Here is a 25,337-nt window from a genome sequence, read left to right as displayed (position 1 = left end):
ACAGAGTTCTAATGAAGGATCATCTACCTGAAACACGACTTGTTTCATTCCACAGATGCTGCCTGGGTTGCTGAGATTTTCATGGGGTTTTTGTGTTCTATTTAATGAATCCAAATTCTCCCACACTCCAGTGTATAATTACTCTTTATCCTAAGATCTTTCAACCACTCAATGTTCTGATGGGCAAGAATTTAAACTAGGCTCAACCCCTTTAAGTAAACAGGTAATATCATCGAGTATAAAGGTTACTGACAGACTGTAAAGCATGTGTCTTTATCTCCAAGCACAATTAGCCATAGTATTATATAGACATGGATTCATTTGTCTTTCAAATGGCTCTAGAGTTATGCAATTTGATATTTTTCATATTTCTGTGCAGTGTGGTGAAGATTGATCGAAGTGAAAACATTCCCTCGCCATTTAAAAGAGCAGGTAACAAACCACCAGCAGACCTATATTTAGACGCGGCTGATTTGAATATTTTTGTCTAATTGAAATCACTGTAGGGGACGCTGCAGTTTTCTTTCAGCCGCGTTGTCGCTTCATTGCACGTCTTCCCAGGCAGAGTTTATGAGTCCTATTTGCTGAAACGAGTGAATACGCTAGCTAAAAGCTGAACATCCGTACAGCATGAAGTGATTATTACTGTCCTCGAGCGTTTAAAGAGCGTTGCAATTGTGCGTTATTTACTCCCTAACTTGAGAATGCAAAGCAATAAATGTGTTGGAACTAATACCGGACAATGCTCCTGCACTAGAAGTATTCACTTCAGGGAAAGTGAAAGCTATATGACGCTGACATCAAGAGGCGATTCATCACTTTTACAAGATTTCTTTTTGTGAGTATTCCATTTACCAGTCTTGTGTGCACTGCAATGGCCCAATTTTCTATCAATCGCATTGTCTTCGTAAGAGAACTGTTTTAGACCCTGAATTGAGAGGCGAAGTTTCCAACCTGTTAACCCTTTGATGTATCACGAGGAACTAATTCCTTGGCATCCGTTAGTTAACTGTTTTGGGAGAAATGTCCAACAGTGAGCTCGAAACATGGTCGGCAATGGACTAGTTGGGCCAGAGGGTCTGTTTCCATGCTATATGACTCTGTGACTGTATAACAACTCATTTCTCGTTTAATGGTGTGTGTTTTTAGACAGCCAGATATCCCGGTCTATTTACATATACAAAAGCGGGATAGGTAGATAGCAATGGATAGACAGTATCGTTTAGAAGTATGCAGTTCTGCATTAACCAATACAATGTGGAAATGATAGAGAACTTATTTTATGCAAATATATGTAAAGTAAGGCAGACCGTTGTCGTCAGAGTACCCAACAACGATACCACACGATTTATAACGTAGGTAACTACCCGCCAGCCGAAGCTGCTTAAAATGTAACGCTTAAAACTGATTTTTCTCGAGTATCTTCCTGAAATCTGAAGAAGCTCTCGAACATGAATCTGTCCTGTTTGTTCGGCTTGGAAGTCTTAATAAAACTGTTGCAATCGCAGCATCTCATTGAAGTCGACAATCAGCAATTCTGAGCGTTTTCATCTGCAGCTGTTTTCTGGTGTACTGTTCCTCTTCAGTATAGTTGGTCCTTCATTGTATTGTTCACTCCGTCTATTAATAACTAGCCTTTTTAAAACAAACGATCAGGTGTTGACTACAGAACGATATTTTCCGCTTCTGTGTTATTGAATGCAGTTACAGATCAAGTCATTCATTTCAATTATCTGAGATTAGGAAATGTCAACTTCTCAACTCAGTGTTAATTTCTATTTAATTAGGGAAAATCGAAGCGCTACACAAGAAATGATATCTTAACTGCACATAATTCACAACATAGGAACAGGCCAATACAGGCCAATATAGTAAAATAAAGAACTGTCCATAAAGTGATAGAGTCATACAGCATGGAAACAGACCTTTAGTTTAGGTCCGACCAGTCCATGCCAACCTGCCTGCACTTGGCCCATATCCTTCCAAACATTTCTTATTCATGCACTTATTCAAATGTCTTTTAAATGTTGTAACTGTACCTGATTCCATCACTTCCCCTGGAAGTTCATTCCACACAGGAACTACTCCCTATTTATAAAAGTTGCCCCCATGTCTTTTTAAAATCTTTTTTCTCTCACCTTAAAAATATGCCTCTTCATCTTGAAATCCCCAACCATAGAGAAAAGACACCTGTCATTCACCTTACCTATATCTCTCATTATTTTATAAACCTCTATAAGGTCACCCCTCAACCTCCAATGCTCCGGTGAAAGAAGTTCCAGCCTATCCAGCCTCTCCATATTACTCAAACCCTCCATTCTCAGCAACATCCTGGTAAATCTTTGCCAAACCCTCTCCAGCTTCATAAAAGCCTTCCTATAACAGGACGACCAGAACTGGACACAATACTCCAGAAGAGTCTGCTCCCCCTTATCGAAGACTTCGCATTCTGGATCACCCCACAAGGGAAACATCTGCTGCACATTTAATTTGTGAATCCCCTTTAGCATCTTTTATCCCTCAATTAGATCTCCTCTCATCCATCTAAACTGTAGCAATTATCGGCCTAGATTCTCAATCTCTTCTTGATAAGGCTTTCATTTTTTAAATTAATCTAGTGAGACTCCTCTGAACCTCCTCCAATACAGTTATATCCTTCCTCAAGTAAGGGAGCCAAAACTGTACACAGTATTCCAGATACAATCTCACAAATGCTGATACAAATTCCAATAATACTTGCCTATTTTTATACTCCATTCTTTGAACAATGCCAAGATTCCATTTTTACCTGTTTATTACCTGATGTACCTGCATGTTAACTTCCTGTGATTCACACATGTGGACAGCCAGATCCCTTTAAACTAAAGCATTTTGAAGTTTTTCTCCATTTAAATAATTTGCCTTTTTATTCGTCAAACTAAATTGGATAACCTCACAGTTATCCATGTTAAAGCCCAGCTAACAAATTTTGGCGCATTCACCTAACCTATCCAATACCCATTTGCAATTTACTTTCCCACCTATGTTAGTGTCATCTGCAAATTTGGCTATGGTGCATTGTATCCCTGCATCTAAGTCATTAATGTATATTGTTAATAGTTGGGGCTTGAGACCTGAGCACTGTGACACCCCACTAGTCACAGCTTGCCAACCAGAAAAAGGCCCATTTATCCTGACTATCTGCTTTCTGTTGGTAAGCCAATCCTCTTTCCAAGCAAATATATTAACCTTAACCCAAAGTGAGCTCACATTGTGAATTAACTGTTTGTGTGACACCTTATCTAATGCCATCTGAAAGTCCAGATATACCACATCTACAGGACACCCTTTATCCACTTTGTCTGTTCAATCTTCAAAGAACCATAGCAAATTAGTCAAACATAATTTACCCATCAAAGAACCATGCTGAATCTGATTAACTGAGTTTGGACTTTCCAAATGTCCTTTTACTACTGCCTTGATAATTGATTCCAACACTATCATCTAACACAGTAAAATATTATAATTTTTTCTCCCTCATCTTATTAAACTCATCCTTAATGCATCTACTTTATGTAGTGGCAAGTTCCAAGTTTAAACATGGTATATTTTATTCAATTTATTAGTAGTAATCTTATAATTGAGCCTTCTATCTTAGAATCTTCTCCAAATGGAATCATCTTTCTTACATTTACCTCTTCAAATCTTTCCATAGTCATAAAGTTTTCTCTTAGGTTACCCAACAGCTTTCTCTATTCTAAAGAAGAAGTACAGGCTGTTCTGTGGGTTTAAACATCAATGATTCACATTCACAGGAAAATAAGCCATGATTTAGAGGAACTGAGATACAAAGGCAGGTCAGTTTCATGGGAGTGAGATTGTCTTTTATGCATTGTTCACTTTGAAGATAGTTGTTACATTCATTCCAAGATGGTATAACTTGCACACAGAGACTGTTAAACTCACTTTGATATGTTACTGCAGAGCATGAGAACGAAGAGCAGAATTCAGTCCATGAATATTTGGAATTAAACGCAAGCAGGAATGTAAAATTTGTGTCTTGTTTACCCCACTTTAAAAGTTGGCTTCCTTAATTTTACAAATTTAGCAGGAGAAGAATGTGACAAATATTGGAATCTGAATGTGGACTGTAATTGCTATACATCTGAAAAATGCTAATGTTAAGGAAATACTTATATTTCAGTTCAATATAAAGAACGAAAAGTATTCTATGAAAATGTCAAACAGAGACAGAATATAAGAAGGTGGCTGAAAGCTGAGCTGTTTGGTTTAGAGGTTTGCAGCCTGGAAGGAGAAGTATGGTTTTCTGATGTATGAGTGCCTTCTGCTGAAATTCTGCCTCAGGTATGTCAGCAAAGGCATTAACCAATTCGTTAAAAATAAAATCAGGTCAACATTTTTGTTCATAAACTGGCATGCAGTCATGACTTTAATCATAAATTGTTGCTTGTGAAGCTTTTGAGGTCACGTTACATGGTGTTATTTAAAGACAGTCTTCTTCAAATTCACATACTGCAGTTTAATTTTAGTTCCATTAACTTTGTATTTATTACTAATATATTTAATTATTGTAGAGTATAAACTACATTTACATTTAGGTGTTCCATACTTTTGAGATTTTTAGAAAAAAGTGTTTGTTTTGAGGTATTTATTGAAGATTGTTACTAGAAAATGTCAGCCATTTTTAAAAAAATATCCTCACTCTCCCTCCTTACACCATTTTCTTGTGTGGTCTACTTACAGGTCAATTCTAGTTTGGCTCTTAAAATCAGCAATAAGAAGCAGCCAAGAGTGAAATTGCAGTTAGTGGGGTGCTACTGAGTTGCTAATCTCAATTGCATTTTCATAGGAATGGACTAAGCACAAACCACGGTAGATTTTAGGAACTAGATAAGAATTAGTGCTTCAACTTAATATTCCACCATGCGACTAAATAAAATATTTTTCTTACCGAATTTTACAAAATCTTGTCATCAACTCCTTACTACAGATTACCCCACTCCAGACTAGAAATTACTGTTGGTGATAAAGACAAATGAACAATTCTTTGTAAAATTCTTCTCTTAAATAAATGGCATTTTAACCGAGTTGGTGGCTTCAATATACACAGAGTGAAAGATTAGAAACAAATCTTTTAAACATTTATATAAAATCATCATCCATAACAGTTCTAGACTAGGCTTATTTTCATTTCCTTAAAATTGTTATTGAAGTTTTTGTTTCATTTATACATTGAAAAACATTTATGCTATACTAAAAATTAATGCAATCATAGATTTAGCAGAATTTCTGCAATAAGTCATAATTTGAAATGAATTTTCATGAGTAGTTTAATGGAAAACCAGATGTACTTTTGTGAGCTTCATCATGAGAAAAAGAGTGTGACCCACATCAAAGTGTAGATCTTATCAATCTCTAAATTAATGCTGAGGAGCATCAACAATTATAAAAACATACTGATCCATAATGAATGGGGCATTCAGTTAAGAATTCCACATTGAAAATCCATTGCATTAGCATTTCTTTTTGAAGATTATTTATTTGGAAAATATTATACTAATTTTGGAATTCCAGAACAGAAAAGTTGTAAGCCTATCGTGTCTGAGCTGATGTCAGCTCATCAACTGGAGTTTATCTTTCTAACTCTTCCCTGCCCTTCCTCAAATTCTGTGATACCTTTTTCTTCCAAATACTTATCCAATCGCCTTTTTAATTAATATACAATGCCTGCCTCAAAATTATTTGTGGTAAAGATTTCTATTTTCAAAACGCTAATATTTCTATAGTTTCATAAAATTCAGGATGGATCAAACAGATTATAAGAATGGTTTCTTCTTCTATCCCGGAAAATAATATGACAGAACCTTTTCTCACTACATCCTCTTCTCAGCTCTCCCATTGAATAAGGAATCACTTCTACTGTTGATTGGTAACAGTGACTTATTCATTGAACTTTTAGTTTATTAATGAGATAACGTCATTTGGGTCTGAGTTCACACAAGGTTTAAGGCTCATGGGGCAAGGGTCAGGATCTCATTTTAAACTAAACAGTAATCCGTATTCATATTACAGTTTGTGTTGGCCTTATGAAGTCCATGAGAGTGATCAGTAAATTTTCAGTAACATGCAGGAAGCTAATAGTTGCTATTTGAAGCTTTATACATTTTACAAAACATCTTTGTTAGATCTCAGAAATAGTTAGAGTTGAAAGGTTGAATTGGCTTGTGAGACAGTTGGATGTTATCTTATGTCCCTCCTTGTTTTTTTTAAAACTGAAGTACTGTAGCAGGACATTTAGTATTTTCTTTCACAAGTAAATCATCTTCCAGAATCTATTAATGTTCCTTTCAGGGAAAAACCATGCTGTTAAAATATTGGCTGAGATGTGTATGTTGTAAAGAATCAATGTTTGTCTGTATAAAGGCATTTGCTATATATTCATTCAGACCAGATGATGTTTTGTCACTTTTAATATCAACTAATTATTTTACAGAAGTGAAGTGTAATCAACTAGGTTAGTCAAAACTGAGACAGTGAATGAGAGCAATCAATGCTAAATAAGGCACCAGTTTTTCGTTGGATACAATGTGAAGCTGATTTTGGCCAATGATTATTGTAATGATGAAAAAATGCAATCATGAGGGTTTATTTTAATGAAAATCAATTGTTCTGTTCTCATTAGATAAAGAAATTGAAGATTGAATTACCTAAATACTATGTTAAAGATATGCTAGTGTTAATTACTACCAAAGAAACTTTCTGGCACTGAAAATTAACTGCTTCAACAGCTAAAACTATGTCAATTTTATGGTTCAACAAGTCTATCCGATGCTGTACGTGAAATATCTCCCATTTTAAAGAAGCCATCTCCTTTCAGTTGTCTTTTCAATAATGGCCAAGCTCCCAGCTGTCAAACAATATGTATGCAACTAATAGTGCTATTGCATTGTGCTTTGAAGATTATATAAATGATCAAGAGGGTTAGATATATTTATAGCAGGTCTATAAGTACCACTTTTCACAATGGTCCCATAGGTGTGTTTTCCACGAAAAATAATCGCACTTTTTTTCTCTTGACATAAAAGTTTTAGTTTTAGAGTACAGTTCACCTCAGCTATGCATTCACTAGACTAACTACACATGTGACTGGTAGTTTTCAGCGATGGATCACTCTTGAGTTTTAATCCATGAATAAATAGCAAACACGAATTGCAGCTAATTATGTGATACTGGCCCATAATGTATTGTCAAAATAATGGCTATGCTCATAGCATTTGCTGTTGTTAAATGCAAATGTCCAAGAATTTCTAGTGAGGGGCAGGTATGCAGTTGAACATAGATATGGAAATGCTGCTGTTGGAGTTCTGTTCCATTTTTAGCATTGTGAAAACTGAATCTTGGTGTCTGGTTCATCATGGCAACTCCTTGAATGTTATTGCTGTATTTGGAGTTGTTGGTTTGTTCGCCGAGCTGACTGGTTTTCACGCAAACATTTCATCTCCCTTCTAGATGACATCGTCAGTGAAGCTTCAGTGGAGGCTATACAGCACTGACGATGTCATCTAGAAGGGAGACAAAATATTTGTATGAAAACCAGTCAGCTCGGCGAACCAACCAACAACTCCAACTGCAACCCGAGCTACAGATCTTTGTGTGGTGGATATGAACTAAACTTGCCACTGAAAATTAATTTGGTCCATTTTAGTCTTTAATCCTATTAACAATATAACAGCTAATTATTATAAATCAACATTTCTAACACTGGAAGCTAACTATTACAAATGTAGCTTCAGTTCTTCATTACTGATATGACCTCTTAAAAATATAGAAACTAAAACAGAAAAGAAACTTTTCTGTTTTTTTCTCTGTTCCCTAATCTAATCTTTCTCTCCATCTCTTTATTTCTCTTTCTGTCACTAAATTGACACTGAATTTAACCATTCCATTTTACATGGTCCTTCTTGGTGTCTGCGCTGTTCACTTCACAGCCCTTAGATTCATTAGTAAGACATGGAGTTGCTTGATCTGTTCACTTGGTTTTCTGATGCCCTGTTTCCCTTGATGCAATGTGATCAGCTTCAACAATCAGCAATTTTATAATACAAAAAAGATTAAAACACCTAGACTAGCAAGTCAAACTAAGAAGAGACATCATTAAATTGATTCCTACAGCAATTTATAACTGATAACTAATATAACTTGTCTCACCAAAAAAATTACAACAAAAAGTACAGATGGATATTTTACTTATTTTAGTTATGCCAAGTAAAAAGATTTATACTTTTGAATCGCTACATCTAACTGTTGCATAAATATTTTGCCACTAATTTGTCTGAATGTGTATTTCAGGAGTTAACCACTCTTTAAGTGAAGAAATCCCATATCAAATCTTAAAACTGGCCTTTTACTTGATCAAAGTTTGAACTTTTAATCTTTGTTCTCCTGTGAAAGTTTAAATTCAGACAGCGCATCGCATTCACCTTCATGTCATCATGATTCCATTCCCATCTACCTAATCATTGTAAGAGAATCATCAAGGAATGGTTTATCTTCACACACTCTGATCATTATCTTTGATCTCCCACAAAGATCTGTCTTTGACCCCTGCTGTTTTTCATATGTGCTTCACCTTGCCAACATTATCCAAAAACAAAGTGTCAGCTTCAATATGTACACTCACAACACCCAATTCTATCTCACTGTCACTTGTCCCAGTTGTCTTTGTTCAACATCCTGTGGTGAATGTACAAAAATTTCCTTCAAATAAACATTGGGAAGATCAAATGACAAAGTATTCTCTAGCTATCATTCTATCCTGCTCACTAGAAACCATCTATAGCTGAACCAGGTTATTCATGTTAGCATTATAGTTGTCCCTAAGATGACCTTCTGACCATATGTAACCCCATCACAATGTCCACCTAGTTCTACCTTGGTTATGGTGGTCAAAACCGTTCTTCCCTCAGGTCACCTGCTGCTAAACTTTCAGGTTTTAATTCACAATAAGAAACGAAAGAAATGCAGATGCTAAATCAGAAACAAAAACAGACATTGCTGGAAAAGCTCAGCAGGTCTGGCAGCTTCTGTGAAGAGAAATCAAAGTTAACTTTTTGGGTACGGTGACCTGTCCTCAGAACTCAGTTGCCAGAATCCCAGTGACTTTTAAGACATAGGAATTATTTGTAAAAAAAAATTTAAACTAATTCTGGAGTGGGATGACACTCTGTGATTTTGAGGACAATTTCTTAACTTGCATTGAATATTTTCATTTTTTCAGCAATGTCCAATGTAGCTTTAACTAAATAAGGTGCAGAACACAATGACTGCACCATTGAAGCTCCCAAATGTATGCTGACAACATCCAGCTTTACCTCCCCTTTACTTTTATTGATCCTTTCACTGCCTCTGTGTTGTCAAACTGCTCAACTTTGACATCCAGAACTGCATGAACTGTGAGTCACTGCAACTAAATGTTGGAAAGATCAAAACCATAATTTTTCCTCCCTACCGTGAAGTCGTACTCTTCTAACTAATTCCAGTCCCTCCCCAGTCACTGTTTCAGACTGAAACATATGGATTTAAATCCTTATGACCCCATATCCTTGCTATCATAAATATCCACTTACTTCCAACGTGTAACATCAAAAACTTCCAATGCTGCCTCAGCCCATCTGCTACTGACACCTTTATTCATGCCTCTCTCACCCCCAGACTTGACTATTGCAATGAGCTCCTGCATCAAACTTCACTCTTGTTTAAAATGACCATCCTTTATTTAAATTCCTTCACGGCCCTGCCACTCTTTAACTTCACTTACAGCTCCATAAGCTCTCCCTTCTTCTGACTCTGGCCTCTTGTGTGTTTCCCCCATTCATCACACTGTTGATGACTGTGCAATCATCTGTCTCACCCCTATAATATGATATCCTCTCCTACACCTCACTGAGCTCTCAACATCCCCCACACTCTTTTAAGACTCCTATTAATGAAATGACCAAGTATTCTAGTACCTTCCTCTATGGTTCAGTTTCTGTTTTCTTTGATCATGCCTCTGCTTTCTTTGTTAAAGATACTGTTATCAATGCAAGCTGCTATTCATATTGTAAAACTACTTTGAATGCACACAAGGCCAGCAGGTAAATCCACCTCTGTGTGTTCTCCAATCTGAAAGATTTAGCAGCAAATATTACAATACCATTTGTCTAAGACAGAAAGAGAGCTGCAAGGTTACTGCAAACCCAAATGTGAGAGAGGCTCTTGAATCTTAATCCTGGACAGGTAATCTGATGGAATTGAGGAACAGAGATGGGACCGGAGACAATATTCTGCACGATTTCAATTTTCCACTGCCACATTAATATGAACCAGAATTGTTAATGTCAAGCATCTGGGAGTTCAATGCAGAATCAGTGTAAAGTGGTAAAATGGCAAATTAAAGCAAAACACTCAGATGAAATTTGGGAACAAAAACCATAGCTAGCATTGAGAGATGTATTTCTAACATTGTCAAATAAATATTTTGAGTTTAATTCATAAAAATGGTTGTGTAAACCTGTCATATTCTGTACTTTTTAAGTTGTAAATTAATAGGAGAAAGAATTAATGCAAAGAATAATTTGACTACATATGGTGCCAAGTTCTAATGCTTTATGTGCAACTTAATTTTATTTCATGAGTTACATTCAACCTTGGGAATCAAGGTTGGAAACAAATGCAAATTACAAAAAGAAACAATATTTTTAAGCTATTTTCAAATTGTTCTCTGCAAAGTATCATAAAGAACAGGGATACATTTTTCTAAATAATTTTGAATCTATGTTAAAGTGAAAGGGTATTGTGAACACTATGGTTGAAGTATTGTTCTACTAAACTAAAAGAATATTGATCTTCTTTATTTAAATGTAAATAGGTAATGGATTATCGTCAAATTTGGATTTTAATGACTGCTTTAATGCTTTAGAACAAGAACACCACTTAGCATAGTGCTGTCAAGCAGATATTGCCAAATAGCTATAAATGTGGCTATGGTGACACCATTTTACTGAAATACACTAATTTTGGTTAAAAATACCTCATATACATCCACACAACATAGATAAATGCATTCCATGTGTATATTTACTTCTAGCATCACTTAGAAATTAAAGAAATAAAACTCCCAATGATCAAAAGATATTCAAGTACTCCATGTTTTGGCCTACAATTCTACCAAAAAGCACACAAGAGGTTTAAAGTTCATGTACATGTGTTATGAAAATATAGGATTTGAGATCACATGCCAAATAACAGTGCGCTTTTTGATTTTTATTATTTACTAATCTGAAATGCTGTTAGCCACATCTGGATTCCCAATTAGCCACACAAGGGTTGTGGCTAACATAGTGGACAACACTGCTTTAGCATCTCTTATTTATAATGCCAGCAGATCTTTTGTAGTGTCACTTACAGGGAATCTGCAGCACAGCAGTGGAAGTAGAAATTCTGCTATAGATCAGAATATTTTAGATTGAGGAGTGGAATTTGGGGTGATGTCGCCTGCTGAACTCACTGAGAAATCACAATTCAGGGCAGTAAACAATTATGGTGAGGCTGACGGTAAAACTATCTCTTAAAGCTCTTATCCTTTGATACATGGATCAGATCAATTATGGAACAGAGAAGAATTGCAGTGTCCCAACAGAGCTAATCCATAAGAAGCAGCAAAGAGACAGAAGCTAGTCCTTGCCAGTCAATGACCTGTTTCCAAATTTCGAGGTAGGATCAAAGGTTTCATCCTTTATAGCAGCTAAGTGGAGATTCCCAGCATTCCTGGACCTATTGTGTTTAGTCACTGACACAGTTGATTCATTTTAAGGCTGTTGAACAAGTATTCTTTGTGAGAAATTGAAAAAATAAGTTAATCCATGTAACCATTGCTTTCTGTAACTGTTAGTATGAATCAGAGGGCAGCTCTTACTCTTTGTAAAGCAGAACTTGAATGTATGAAGTATGCCATAATTTCTAAAGATGTTCCAAACCACTTCACCTACAACTCATGAATATAAAATGCAGTTATTGTTGAGCAGGTAAACATAGCAAGTGGATAAGAAGTTCATTCATGCAGTAATGTGGTGAATGACCAGTCTGTTTTGGTGGTGTTCGCTGAAAAAACATCGTAACATAGACACTAGGAGAACTGGCTGTTCTTTTCCAAATGATACTATGGAGCCTTGAGTTTCAATTGAGCAGGCAGACAGAGTATGCCTCTTGAAAAAGACAGCACCTCCAACCATGCAGCAATTTCTGAAGTGTCCACCTGGATTATTTGCTCAAACCCTTGTAGGTTTCTGGGTCTTGTTCAGATAAGGAGCATCTCTCGTGGCCTATTATTTTATACTTTGCTACCATCTGTAAAATATTAAAATTAGACTTCTGCGCCATAAAATGAATTTCTGTAAGGAATTTATTAAGTGGGAAATTAAGTGAGATGTGAAAGTAATAGTATCGACTCGAAGACGTAGTGTCATACAGCATGGAAACAGACCCTTCGGTCCAACCAGTCCATGCCAATCATAATCCCAAACTCAACTAGTCCCACCTGCCCACACTAGGCCTTATCCTCCAAAAATTTCTTATTCATGTACTTATTCAAATGTCTTTTAAGTATTGTAATGGTATCTGCATCTACCACTTCCTCCTGCAGTTTATTCCACATATGAACCACCCTCTGTGTGAAAAAGTTGCCCCTCAGGTCCCTTTTAAATCATGGATGGAGTGTAACAGGTTTTCAGTGCATGAAGTCCTTATATTCTACCTCGTCCATTGGGTCTCCTGTTAGATTGCTATTTAAACTCCTATTTAGAATATAAAATTTAAAGAAATTGTGTATTATAAATTGAAAACCAAAAGAACTGTAGATGCTGGAAATCAGAAATAAAAACAGATATTGCTGGAAAAACTCAGCAGGTCTGGCAGCATCTTTAGAGATGCTTTTTCAGTCACTGAACCAAAAACATTAACTCTGATTTCCCTCCATAGATGCTGCCAGACCTGCTGTGTTTTTCCAGAAATTACTGTTTTTATTATAAATTGATATTGGAATTGGGCAGAGAGTGATTTTTCGTCATGATAATAGCAGTAAGAAGCTATCGGGGCTGATTTTGCCTTCGGTTTGGATGGTAATTGTTGTATAAGGTGAACCCTGTGAAAGGGTTAATGCTGCGGAGCACATTATGCACCACCCAATATAATGTCAAACAGATTCAAGTGGGAGAACAGCTCTGGATCTTGACGCTGAGTTGGTGGTGAGGAGGTGATGTCAATAGGTTAGTAATCCACAGCGTCAGGGAATGATCTGGGAACATGGGTTTAAATACCGCCATATCAGCAAATGGAATTTGAATTCAATCAATAAATCTGGAATATAAAGCTAACAATGAACATGAAAAACTATTATAATTTATACAAACCCATCTGGCTCACTAATGCCTCTTAGAAGGGCAAATCTGTTGGCCTTACCTGGTCTGACTGATGTGACTCCAGACCCACAGCAATGTGGTTGTCTCCTAACTACCCTCTGAATTGTCTGAGCAATCTATCAGTGGGAAATGAAGGATAGGCAGCAAATACTAACAATGTGCACATACCATGTAGCAATTACAAAGGAAAGCCAAATTGTCTCTGCTATTGAGACTGAAGGCAGCTCCCAGTCTGGGTAGCAGGAGAACAGTGAACATCCCTGGCTCCAAGAGGAAAACTTAGACAGGATCATGGCTAGCTGAGCAAGAGTGAGTGACTTCAGAATAAGAGAGAATACTAATCAAATAAATGGGAAGAAGTAAAAAGGGTTGTGCATGATCTTATTGAAGGAGATAGCCCAATTATCTAGGTCTCCCTCATAATCTTAGTAACAAGTTTGTTGTTTATCTTAATCATATAATTAAAACTTGATTGCTATTATGCAATAAACGACATCTTATTTAAGACAGGAACTGCTTGTCAATGGACTATCAAGTGTTTTCTTTCTCTGCCACATGAGACTTTTTAGGACCTTTCTGTTATCTTTCTCCAACTTGATTGGTGGTAAGGATCCATCACACAACATGGTGAGCAGTGGTACAGATTCCAGTGAGCTTTGAAGAAATCTTCAAGCACAGCAAAATATGAAATAAACACAAAGAAGTTAATGAGGTTAAACAAGTGACAACAGAAGAAAAGCCAAATGTATTCCTAGGGGAATTAGGTAATTGAAACCAAATATTTTGACAAGAAGATATTTATGTCAATAGACATCTCACTAATTTTAAATTTGATACAGGGGTGGATGTATATTAACAGACAGTAGATCAGGACCGATGAAACACTGTTAATAATTTGCATTATACACAGGCCTGAGCAGTGTGTGTGCCACTCATACCTAACACTTTTCCCACCAGGCTGTGGGAACAGGCCTATTCATATTTGGCCAAAGGACTTACCATATTGCTATTGACTATTTTTCAGAGAGGGTGGAGGTGAAAATATTATCAGCTCCCAGTATTGATGGAGTGGTCAGTGTCTTGCACGAAATGGTTACTACACAAGGGATCCCTGATCTGCATGTAGCCAATAATAGACCACGGTTTGTTAACAACTTTCAGCCATTTTGCAGTCATTTCTGGAATTGAATGTCACAAGTTCTCTAAGGTACCTCAAATGAGGAAATCAAACATGAGGTCTGAACAGCTAAGTGACTTTTGTGGAAAAATCTCGACTTTTATACAATGTTACTGAAATACCACCGCACCCCACTCCAATGTGTGGCTTATCCATGTCAGACATGCTGACGGATAGAAGCCTGAAGACTCGGTTTCGTATCGTACCAAAGAAATTGACCCTGCAGTTAAGTCCATGCGACTCTAATGATGAATGTAAGATGGAATAGTCTTATCAGGAGTAGCAGGCAACTCACTATAATGGTCCTCATCAAATTCTGTAAAAGAGATGATGCAAATCAAAAGTGAAATTTGCAACATGTTAATGTGCTAATCTTACCAAATGGAAGCATTTTATGCAAAATTAATCTGATATGATAATATTTCTTATTAGTCCTCATCATGCCCATTTGAACATTTGGCAAAGGGCATCAGATAATGGATAATGGACTTTTAATAAGAAAAGTACAGTGATTAAAGAGGCAGCAGAGGATCGTATGTCATTTGTGCAGCTGAAAGAGTTAAGAAAGAAGTTATGAACAAGACTCAGCCATTCACCCTTTTTGAGCCTGCTCTACCATTCTATATGACCTTGGCAGATCATCCTGTACCTTGTTCCTGCTTTTGCCCCATACCCTTCAATCCCTTTAGCCCCAAGAACAAAATCTAACTCCTCCTTGAAAACATTCAATGTTTTGGCCTCAGCCACTTTCTGTGGTTGAGAATTCACCACTCTCTGGATGAAGAAATTTCTCCTCATCTTAGTCCTGAGTGGCTCATCCCATATACTTATTGCTGTACAAATAAACAACAGGAACCTTATCCCATTGCAGATCAATCAGCCACAAAGACATGACTGTAACAAGCCCAACAAGGAACATCATCATATAAATGACTCACCAATAACACACTTTTAAAAACAGGACCAGGATCAACAAACTTGAAGATAAAGGACCACCAATCTTCCAAATCCTAGATGAACACATTCAAACAGAGTAGTAAAACCACCAGACCACCCATATTTCAAAATGCGGTAGTGATTAAATTCTTTTTAAAGTTTATTCTTTCAGCAAATACAGGCATCACCAGTGAGGTAGGCATTTGTTGTCCATCCATATTTGATTTTGAACTGAGTAGCTTGTTGGTCCATTTCAGAGGGCAGTTAAGTTTCAATTACATTTTTCTGTGTTTGGACTCTCAGTTAGGCCAGACCAGGTCAGGATGGCACATTTCCTTCCCTAAATGACATGAATAAACAAGATGCGGTTTACAGCAATCAATGATGGGCTCATGGTCACCTTTTATAGAGTGTAGCTTTCAATTGTAGATTTTATTCATTGAATTTCAATTCCACCAGCTGTCACATGGAATTTGAACCCATGAGCATTAGTCTGGGTCTCTGGATCACTAATCCATTGCCATTGCCACTATAGCATCAATGAAAGGCTCTGAAAAGGTTAATGCTGAGGAGTGCTTTAAACATAGCTCAAGTGATGATGTAATGTTGACTTGGGCAGGAGAATAACTCAATCTTGAAGGAGGTGGACAGATCATTTCAATCTCCCTCATAGACTCAATAACAATGTCTATCAAACCACTGTAACTTGTATCTGATTAATATCATGTAATAAATAACATCTTATTTAAGACAAGACCCTGTTCTCTCTAGGCAACAAGTGTTTTTTGTTCTCCACTGCACCAGTCAAGTCTTTTAAATCCCTACCTAAAAGGAGGGGAGGGCAACAAATTCACCTGATAGAGCTTTGTCAAACCGATTGAGGTGAGGATTTCATACAATATGAATATGACAGAAATGAGGCTAAGATAACAGTGCAGTATTTGACCACATTGTCCCTACCCAGCACAATTTTAGAATTGATCAGGAAATAGTGTATAGTGACTCCACCCAAAACAGGCAAGGCTCATTCATCTGTGCAAATCAAGGCCTAAGATTTAAAGGGATGACTGAAGGCGGCTATAAATATGCCCCATATAAACAATTTTTTAAATGACATAATGGGAAGGAGAGTATGTACATAGATGCATATTCACTTGCTGACATTACAGACTCAGTGATACAGTTTGCCCACATGGGACTTATGCTTCCAGCACTATTGCCGTTTAGACCCATAGTAATGCTGTGCTACATAGAGGCATTCTTAGCAGAAAAAAATGATAATTTTTCTGTAATTCTATCAGTTAATCTGTGGAAAAGATCTGTCATTATTCGTAACGAACTTGGAAGCAATACAGTGTTTGTTTCACTGTCCTTTAACAAAGAGTCTTTAGAAATAACATGCCCTTTACCAAACACCAACTACAAAGGGAGTGGTGCTTGTGAATGTTCAGATAAAAATTGTAATATGCCTAGCTGAAAGTTCTTGGCTTCCATACACCAAATGTTGCTCTCGTTTTTATCTGCAGCAGTAGCACCTCAGTGTGCAGTGCCTCAGAGCAGATGCATGGCCCTGTGGTTATCTGTCATCCATCGAGTTGAGTCACATATAGACACCTGGAACAAATTCTGTAAAGGACATGATGCAAATCAGAAGTGAAATTTGCAACAGGCAACGTGTTAATTTCCAATTCGTACCAAGCAGAAGGATTTTATGCAAATATAATCTGATGTGATACTCTGCTGTATGGACTTGATAGTATATGTAGAAAAATATTAGGCTGGGAAAAAAAGTTTCTTCAGGAAAGAAAGAAAGCCACTCCATTTATATAGTGCTGTGATACCCCATTATCTCAGGTGATCTGATACATGGAAACACCAGAGACCAATTTTACCTCCCTCTGCTGAAAAGAAGTGGAGCAGGAATTGCCAAAATGGCTTTGAATATTTACAAACCTGTCATTTATATTTAGTGTGCTTTATCATTGCAGTTACTTACTGCTGTTAACACTGCTGATCTAGCCACTGCCATTTCAGGTCGTGTACCATAAGAACGAGAGACCTTTGCATAAATAAGACAATGATTGTAGACTTGATGTACAAACAGATGCAAACTATGATGTCAGGCTTTAAGTTCAGTCAGTTCAACCGAATCTAATGCTAAATAAAAACCAAAAGAACTGTGGATGCTGTAAAATAGAAACGAAAGTAGAAATTGCTGGAAAAGCTGAACAGGTCTGGCAGCATCTGTGAAGAAAAATCAGAGTTAACGTTTCGGGCCAGGTGACCCCTCCTCAGAACTGATGGTAGTTAGGAAAATGTTGGTTTTTATGCAGAAGATAGGGCAGGGGAAGGGGGTAAAGAGTGAATGAGAGGTGGGGATGGAGCCCAAAGAGAGAGAAGAATAGTTGGACAGACAAAGGAGTGGATAACAATCTTGCTAAGAGGGTGAATAGCTGTTAATGGAGACTATTAGTGGTTAACAATGGGTAGTGTGTAATAGCAGACGAAGTGATCACAAGGCATGGTGTGTGGGGTAGGGGGCAAGGTCACAGGACAGTTCAAGCCCTAAAGTTATTGAACTCAATACTGATTCTAGAAGGCTGCAGGGTCCCCATGTGGAAAATGAGGTGTTGTTCTTCCAGCTTGCACTGAGCTTCGCTGGAGCACTGCAGCAAGCCTGAGACAGAAATATTGGCCAAGGAACAAGGTGGTGTGTTGAAGTAGAAGGCAACTGGAAGCTCAGGGTCATTTTTGCAGGCAGAACATAAGTATTCTGCGAAGCGATCACCCAGTCTACTGTTTCGTATGCCCAGTGTAGAGGAGACCATATTGTTAGGCAGCAAATGCAATAGACTAGATTGAGTGAAGTGCAGGTAAGATGCTGCTTCACTTGGAAGGTATGTTTGGGTCCTTGGATACTGAGGAGGGAGGAGGTAAATGAGCAAGTGTTACACCTTCGGCGATTGCAGGGGAAGGTGCTGAAAGAAGAGTGGACCAGAGTGTCCCAGTGGGAACGGTCCCTGTGGAAGGCGGACCAGGGAGGGGAGGGGAATATGTGTCTGATGGTGGCATCTCGCTGGAGGTAGTGGAAATGATTTTCTTGATCTGAATGCTGGAGGAATGCTAGGTAAGGAAAAGGGGAACCGAACAGCTATTGTGGAAGGAAAGGGAGGGGGCGAGGAACAAAGAGCAGGAAATGGGTTAGACCTGGCTGAAGGCCCTGCCATTAATGTGCTGGGGAATCCTCAGTTGAGGAAGAAAGTGGACATTTCGGAGGCTCCCTTGGCATCATCAGAACATACGCGATGGAGACGGAGGAACTGGGAGAATGGAATAGAGTTTTTACAGGAAGCAGTGTGCGAGAATGTATTGTCCAGGTAACTGTGGGAATTGGTGGGTTTATAGCAGATGTTGTGGCCAGTCTATCCTCAGAAACTGACAAACTTTTCCAATTCTGGATGAGAGAGAGAAGCAGCACTGATGATATCGATTTCACTTCCAATTTCCACCCCGCCCTCACTTTCTTCTGGTCCATCTCTGACTCCTCCTTTCCCTTCCCCACAATCTCTGTTTCTATTTTTGGGGATAGACTGGCCACTAATATCCATTATGAACCCACTGACTCCCACAGCTACCTAGACTATACACTTTCCCATCCTCCTTCCTGTAAAGACTCCATTCCATTCTCCCAGTGCGTCCGTCTCTGTCGCTTATGTTCCGATGATGCCAACTTCGACAAAGAAGTCTCCGAAATGTCCACCTTCTTCCTCAATTGAGGATTACCCAGCACTGTTGTTGACAGGTCCCTCAGCCGGGTTGACCCATCTCTCACACTTTTTGGCCCACACCCCTCTCTTCCCTTCTGCAACAGTGATAGGGTTCCCCTTGTCCTTACCTACCATCCCACCAGCATCCATATCCGGAAGATAATCTGACGCCATTTCCGCCACCTCCAGCAGAATCCCACCATCAGACACATATTTTCCTCCCCTCCTATGTCCACAGGGACCATTCCCCCGGGACACCCTAGTCCACTCTTCCTTCACTCCCAACATGACCCCACAGCCCAACAGCACCTTCCCCTGCAATCACCAAAGGTGTAACACTTGCTCATTTACCTCCTCCCTCCTCAGTAGCCAAGGGCCCAAACATACCTTCCAGGTGAATTAGCACTTGACCTGCACTTCACACAATCTAGCATACTGCATCTGCTGCTCACAATGTGGTCTCTTCTACACTGGGGAGATGAAGCATCGACTAGGTGACTGCTTTGCAGAACATCTACATTCTGCTCACAAAAAAGACCCTGAGTTTCCAGTTGCCTGCCACTTTAACACACCACCCTGTTCCCTGGCCAATATCTCTATCTCAGCCTGCTGCAATGCTCCAGTGAAGCTCAGTGCAAGCTGGAAGAACAGCACTTCATTTTCCACTTGGGGACCATGCTGTCTTCTGGACTCAATATCGAGTTCAGTAACTTTAGGGCATGAACTGTCTTGTGTCCTAGCCCCCATTTCAACAAACCATGCCTTGTCTACTATTACACATAACCCATTGTTAACCACAACAGTCTCCGCTAACACCTACTCACCTAGCAAAATCGTTATCCACTTATTTGTCCGTCCAAAAACAGAAGTTGCTGGAAAAGCTCAGCAGGTTTGGCAGCATCTGTGAAGAAAAAATCAGAGTTAACGTTTCGGGTCCGGTGACCCTTCCTCAGAACTGGCCTGTACTTTGTCGGTCCAACTGCTCTTCTCTCTCTCTGGGCTCTATCTCCACCTACCATTTACTTCTTACCCCCTCCCCGATCCTATCTTCTGCACATAAACCAACATTTTCCTAGCTACCATTAGTTCTGAGGAAGGGTCACCAGACCCAAATTACTAACTCTGATTTCTCTACACAGATGCTGCCAGGCCGACCTGCTGAGCTTTTCTAGCAACTTCTGTTTTTGAATCAAATGCCTTATGTTTTAAATAACTGCCGTAGCCCTAAAATTTCTATTTTATGTAGTTAACCTCTGTGGAAATAATTGTAAAACAGTTATATATAAAAGATATAAGTTTTTTTCTAGGTTAAAGTTGTCAAAAATCTCAAAGCATGACAGGAAGCATCAGACCATAGCATACACAAAAGTAATACATATCAGGAGTCAATGGCATAGTGGTAATGGCTCTGCATTTGTAACCCAGAACCCAGACTATTGCTCATGGCAGACAGTGACCAAATATCACCATCTTCAATGATAGGGAGCCTCATAAATTATTGAAAATGACAAGGATAAAATATTTGCATCTATCTTCAGCCAAAAGTACTGAGTGAATGGTCCATCTCTGTCTCATCCTGAGATTCCCAATATCATAGTTTCCAGTCTTCAAACAATTTGTTTCACTCCCTATGATATCAAAAAATGGCTGAAGACAATGGATATTGCAAGGGTTATGGGTCCTGACAACTTCGATGCTGAAGATTGAAGTAATGAATTGAAGGGGAACTGGACTCAAAATGTCAACACTGCTTTCTCTCCACTGAAGCTGCCAGACCTGCTGAATTTCTCCAGCAATTTCTATTTATGTTTGGTCCATTACTTGCCCATTAACTATTAGCAATAAAACAATGGAAGGCGTCATCGATACTATGATCAAGCAGCACTTGGAAAGGAATAACTTGCTGTGTGACACAGTTTGGGTTCTACCAAGGCTACTCATTTCCTGATCTCATCACAGCCTTCATCCAAATAGGGACAAAAGAGTTAGACTTTAGAGGTGCAGTGAGAGTGACTGACCTTGTCCTCAAGGATACCGAGCAAAGCTGGAGTCAATGGGAATCGGGTGGGAATACACCACAGGTTATAATCATAACTATCATTAAGGAAGATGACAGTGATTGTTGGAGATCATCAGTATCCATTATAGGGTATCTCTGCAGGAATTCCGCAGGGCAATGTTCAACCATCTTCAGCTGTTTCATCAATGACCTTACCTCCATTATAAGATCAGAAGTAAGAATGTTTGCTGATGATTGCACAGTGTTCACCACCACTCAGGTACTGAAGTTGTCTTTGTCCAAATGAAGAAAGACCTGGATAACATCCAGAGTTGGGCTGATGACTGGCAAATAACATTCACACCACATGAGAGCCAGGTAATAACCATCTTCAATTTGGGAGAATCTAACCATTGTCCCTCGATGTTCCATCACTGAATCCCTCAGAGTCAACATCCTCGGGTTACCATTGACCTGAAACTGAACTGGACCATCAATATCAATACTCTGACTTCAAGAGCAAGTCAGACACTAGGAAACCTGTGGCACACAACTCATTTCTTCTTGTTCCAATACTTGTCCACCATCTACAATGCACAAATCGCGGGTATGATGGAATACTGTCCACTTGCCTGAATGGATACAGCTCCAAAAATATTTGAGAAGCTTGACGCCATGGAGGACAATGCAACCTGCTTCATTGGCACCATGTCTACCATCTTCAAAATTCAATTCCTTCTGCACCAGTACACAATAGCAGCAATAATGCTATATACAATGTGCACAGCACAAACTTACCAAGCCTCCTCTAACAGCCTCTTCTGAGCTCATGACCTCTTCCACCTAGGATGGCAAGGGCAGCAGGTATATGGGAACACCACCATCTGCAGTCCTTATCATTTCCTCTTTAAACGTTTTGCTTATCAGATGATCTATCCTCCCATCTTTTGATCTGTTGGCATTCACCTCACCCCTTCATCCATTCCCCCTCACACTATTTCCCTCTAATCAGGTTCGTTCAGATTTCACCTTCCTTGTTTACTCCCCTGAAACTACGCCATGACAATAACTCTCTTCCAAAGATATCTCACAGCCCTAAGTGCAGATGCTTTCAACAACCATTGATCATATCACAGGCATACAACATCCATCACAGGCAGGATGCTCAACATAATTTAAATAAACATTGAAGTAGAATGCTGTAATTAGTAAAAGCAGAAATCTAATGAAGGTCCAAATTCCATCAGCGCATTTCATTTTTCTTGTGTATCTTTATATTTGCAGCAAAATAGTTATAGATGTTATCAAAATATTACAATCAACGCCTAACTGATTAGGCTTCTGAAACTTCGGAACTTAAAGACCCTGGATTTTTTTTAAACATAATTGTGGCAGTGTAAAACAGTAGTTAGCAAATCTCAATTTTCTCTCCATTGAGTTAAAGCAGTATGAAGTCAGTGTGGTTTGCTAAGTACTCATAATAAGATTTTGTGAACTAATCTTTGCGAAAACTCATGAAATTAGGTCTGAGATCTGTTAATATGATCCATGCACACCAGGGGTAAGATATCTTCCCACTGCTTCTGAAAGCAGCACAGTAAAAAAAATTAACAAGTATGAAAATTGGAACTTCAAGGATATTCAATTTTCGAACATGCAACCACTGCCCTGCCATGTGAGCAGGGCCTTGTAAAATCTTATGCCAAGTAACAGCAATTCCATTGTGATGTCCAGTTAAAAGCAGGTTTGCAAAGTTATTGTGCAGACAGAAAACAACATTTATAACCTCTAATATTGATGGTCTCATTGACAGCAGCAGTTAGTTTGTTAAGTGAGAAATGGGTGTACAGAAACAAGATATAATACATGGTGTAAATATTTATTAATACTGGAATGCAGCAGAACCCTGGGCCATTCTTGTTGTTTCACCTATTTAAAATGTCAAATCTCATTTAGCAACTGATTTCATCCATACATTGATGCAGAATGGTGCAATGTCTCAGTAGCTCAACATGAATCAAGTCAAATCAGCTTTTCTCAAAAAAAGAAAGAGGTGTAGCTGAGAAATAAATATTTAAAAAGGAATTCAAAGTCCCTTTGCCTGGATGAAAATCTCACTTTGTGCATAAAAATACATAGAAGCCAACTAATACAGTATTCAATATGATTAGTCCACGGCAGTACTTAGCATCCACACAAACCTCCATCAATTCTACTTACCTTACCACATTTTGTCTAATATTCTCCAAGTTTTCCACTTGCAACTATCAAGCCTCCCTTAAATGTAGCAATGCAGCCATGCAGCGATACCATGTAGCAATCAGCCCCACGTTGTCGTTACTCTTTGCGCAAAGAAATTTGTCCCAGGTGCTTTAAAAGATTTGCTAGTGACATCCTGTTATATATGCTCCATTGTCCTGGTCTCAGCCATAAGTTGAAATACTTTCTGTGTGTTCACTCGATTGGACCCATTGCATAATACTAAAGAATTTACCAGACCTCCTCTTAGTCAAATGGACTTCATCATTCTCAACTTTTCCTGACAGTTGCATCCTTCCAATTCTAGTAATGCTTTAAAATTTTTGTATAGTTACTCCAGTGTTTCAGTAGTCTTTACAGTGTGGTTTCACCAATGTTTTATAGAAACATCTACAAGACTGTCTATTCCTTGATTAATGAATCATACTTGCGCACTTTGTGACTTTATCAACTTGTGTTGCTACTTTTAGTGATTCATGTAACTGTTTCTCAGCCATTTAGATTATTTCTAAAGGGATAGATAGCTTCAATCTAACCTACAGAAATGGATCGACTCACATTATGTTGTATTGGGTAGTTTTAACATGGTTTCCTTCAGTTTTTAAATAGAATCTATGTGATATAAGCTGCAGTAGTGTAGAAGAATCTGTTTATTGAGTATCTGAGATCTTTAATATTGGTTTGAAAATCATTTTACCTAAAGCCAGCCCTATGAAAGAACAGCCATGCTCCCAGATTGAAAAAGTAGGAGGCACATTTCCACTGATTGTGACAATTTGTGGCAGTTTCATCCAGGCTTTTGGAATTGTGATTTTTTCACAGGTGCATAGGCACTTACAGGCTCATTTTAAAAAAATGTTTTCATATTAGAAAAGGACTTGCAAACATTTTATTTTCAAACAGTCGGCAACTCAGCTCCGTAAGCCTGCTTTGCAAATCAGTAAGATCATGGCTGACCTGATTCCTTCATTTTCTCACCTACCCCATAACCTTTCACGCCCTTGTTTATGAAGAATCCATCGACATCAGCTTTTAAAATATTTTTAGCCTCTCCTGGTTCCCCACTTTTGAGCAAGAATGTTCTGAAGACTCATTATCCACTTTGAGAAACATTTCTTCTCATTCCGTCTTCAATGAAGGGTCACTTCCAACAGTGACCCTTAGTTCTAGACTCTCCCGCAAGAGGAAACATCTTTTCCACATCCGTATTGTCAAGATGCCTCAGGATCTTGTATGTTTCAATCAAACAATTTCTTACTCTTCTAATCTCCAAAAAAGTAATATCATTGTTTAGCAGTAATGTCAATACTCTCACAAAGGCCCTGGCTAAAGCTTTGGCTGCAAATCCCACCATGACAGCTGGTGGATTTTAAATGTAAATAATACATCTGGAATATAAAATGAGTGTCTGTGTTAAGAACATATAAAATAGAAGGTCAGTATTCCCTCAAGACTGCCCTGCCATTACAATTGTAGATGATCTGTTAAAGCTTCAACCTGCCTTTCATGCCAACATCAGAATCATTGAATCATAAAGTATAGATGAGGCCCTTGGCCCATCAAGTCTGCACTGCTGAAATATACTGCTACCTACACTAGACCCATAGCCGTGAATGATATAACACTTCAATTGCTCATCCAAGTACTTTTGAAAGGTTGTGAGGTTTTCTACCTCAACTACCTGGCCGGGCAGTGCATTCCAGACACCCACCACTCTCTGGGTAAAAACGTTCCTCCTCAAA

The 25,337-nt window shown here is 38.4% G+C and overlaps 1 protein-coding gene across 1 annotated transcript in view; it reads left to right on the top strand.

Annotated features, from left to right (window-relative positions):
* The first annotated feature begins 556 nt into the window (after positions 1-556).
* The window catches only part of si:dkey-70p6.1 (uncharacterized protein LOC570575 homolog), a 93,941-nt gene continuing 69,160 nt past the window's right edge, over positions 557-25,337 (top strand). The window contains exon 1 of the mRNA XM_020530210.2: positions 557-838. The gene's annotated coding sequence lies outside the window, so the exon portion shown is untranslated. The remainder of the gene's footprint in view (positions 839-25,337) is intronic.

The sequence above is a fragment of the Rhincodon typus genome, chromosome 19 (assembly GCF_021869965.1).
Source record: "Rhincodon typus isolate 14 chromosome 19, sRhiTyp1.1, whole genome shotgun sequence".
In the NCBI taxonomy this organism is placed as follows: domain Eukaryota; kingdom Metazoa; phylum Chordata; class Chondrichthyes; order Orectolobiformes; family Rhincodontidae; genus Rhincodon; species Rhincodon typus.
This window is presented reverse-complemented; position numbering and strand designations above follow the sequence as displayed.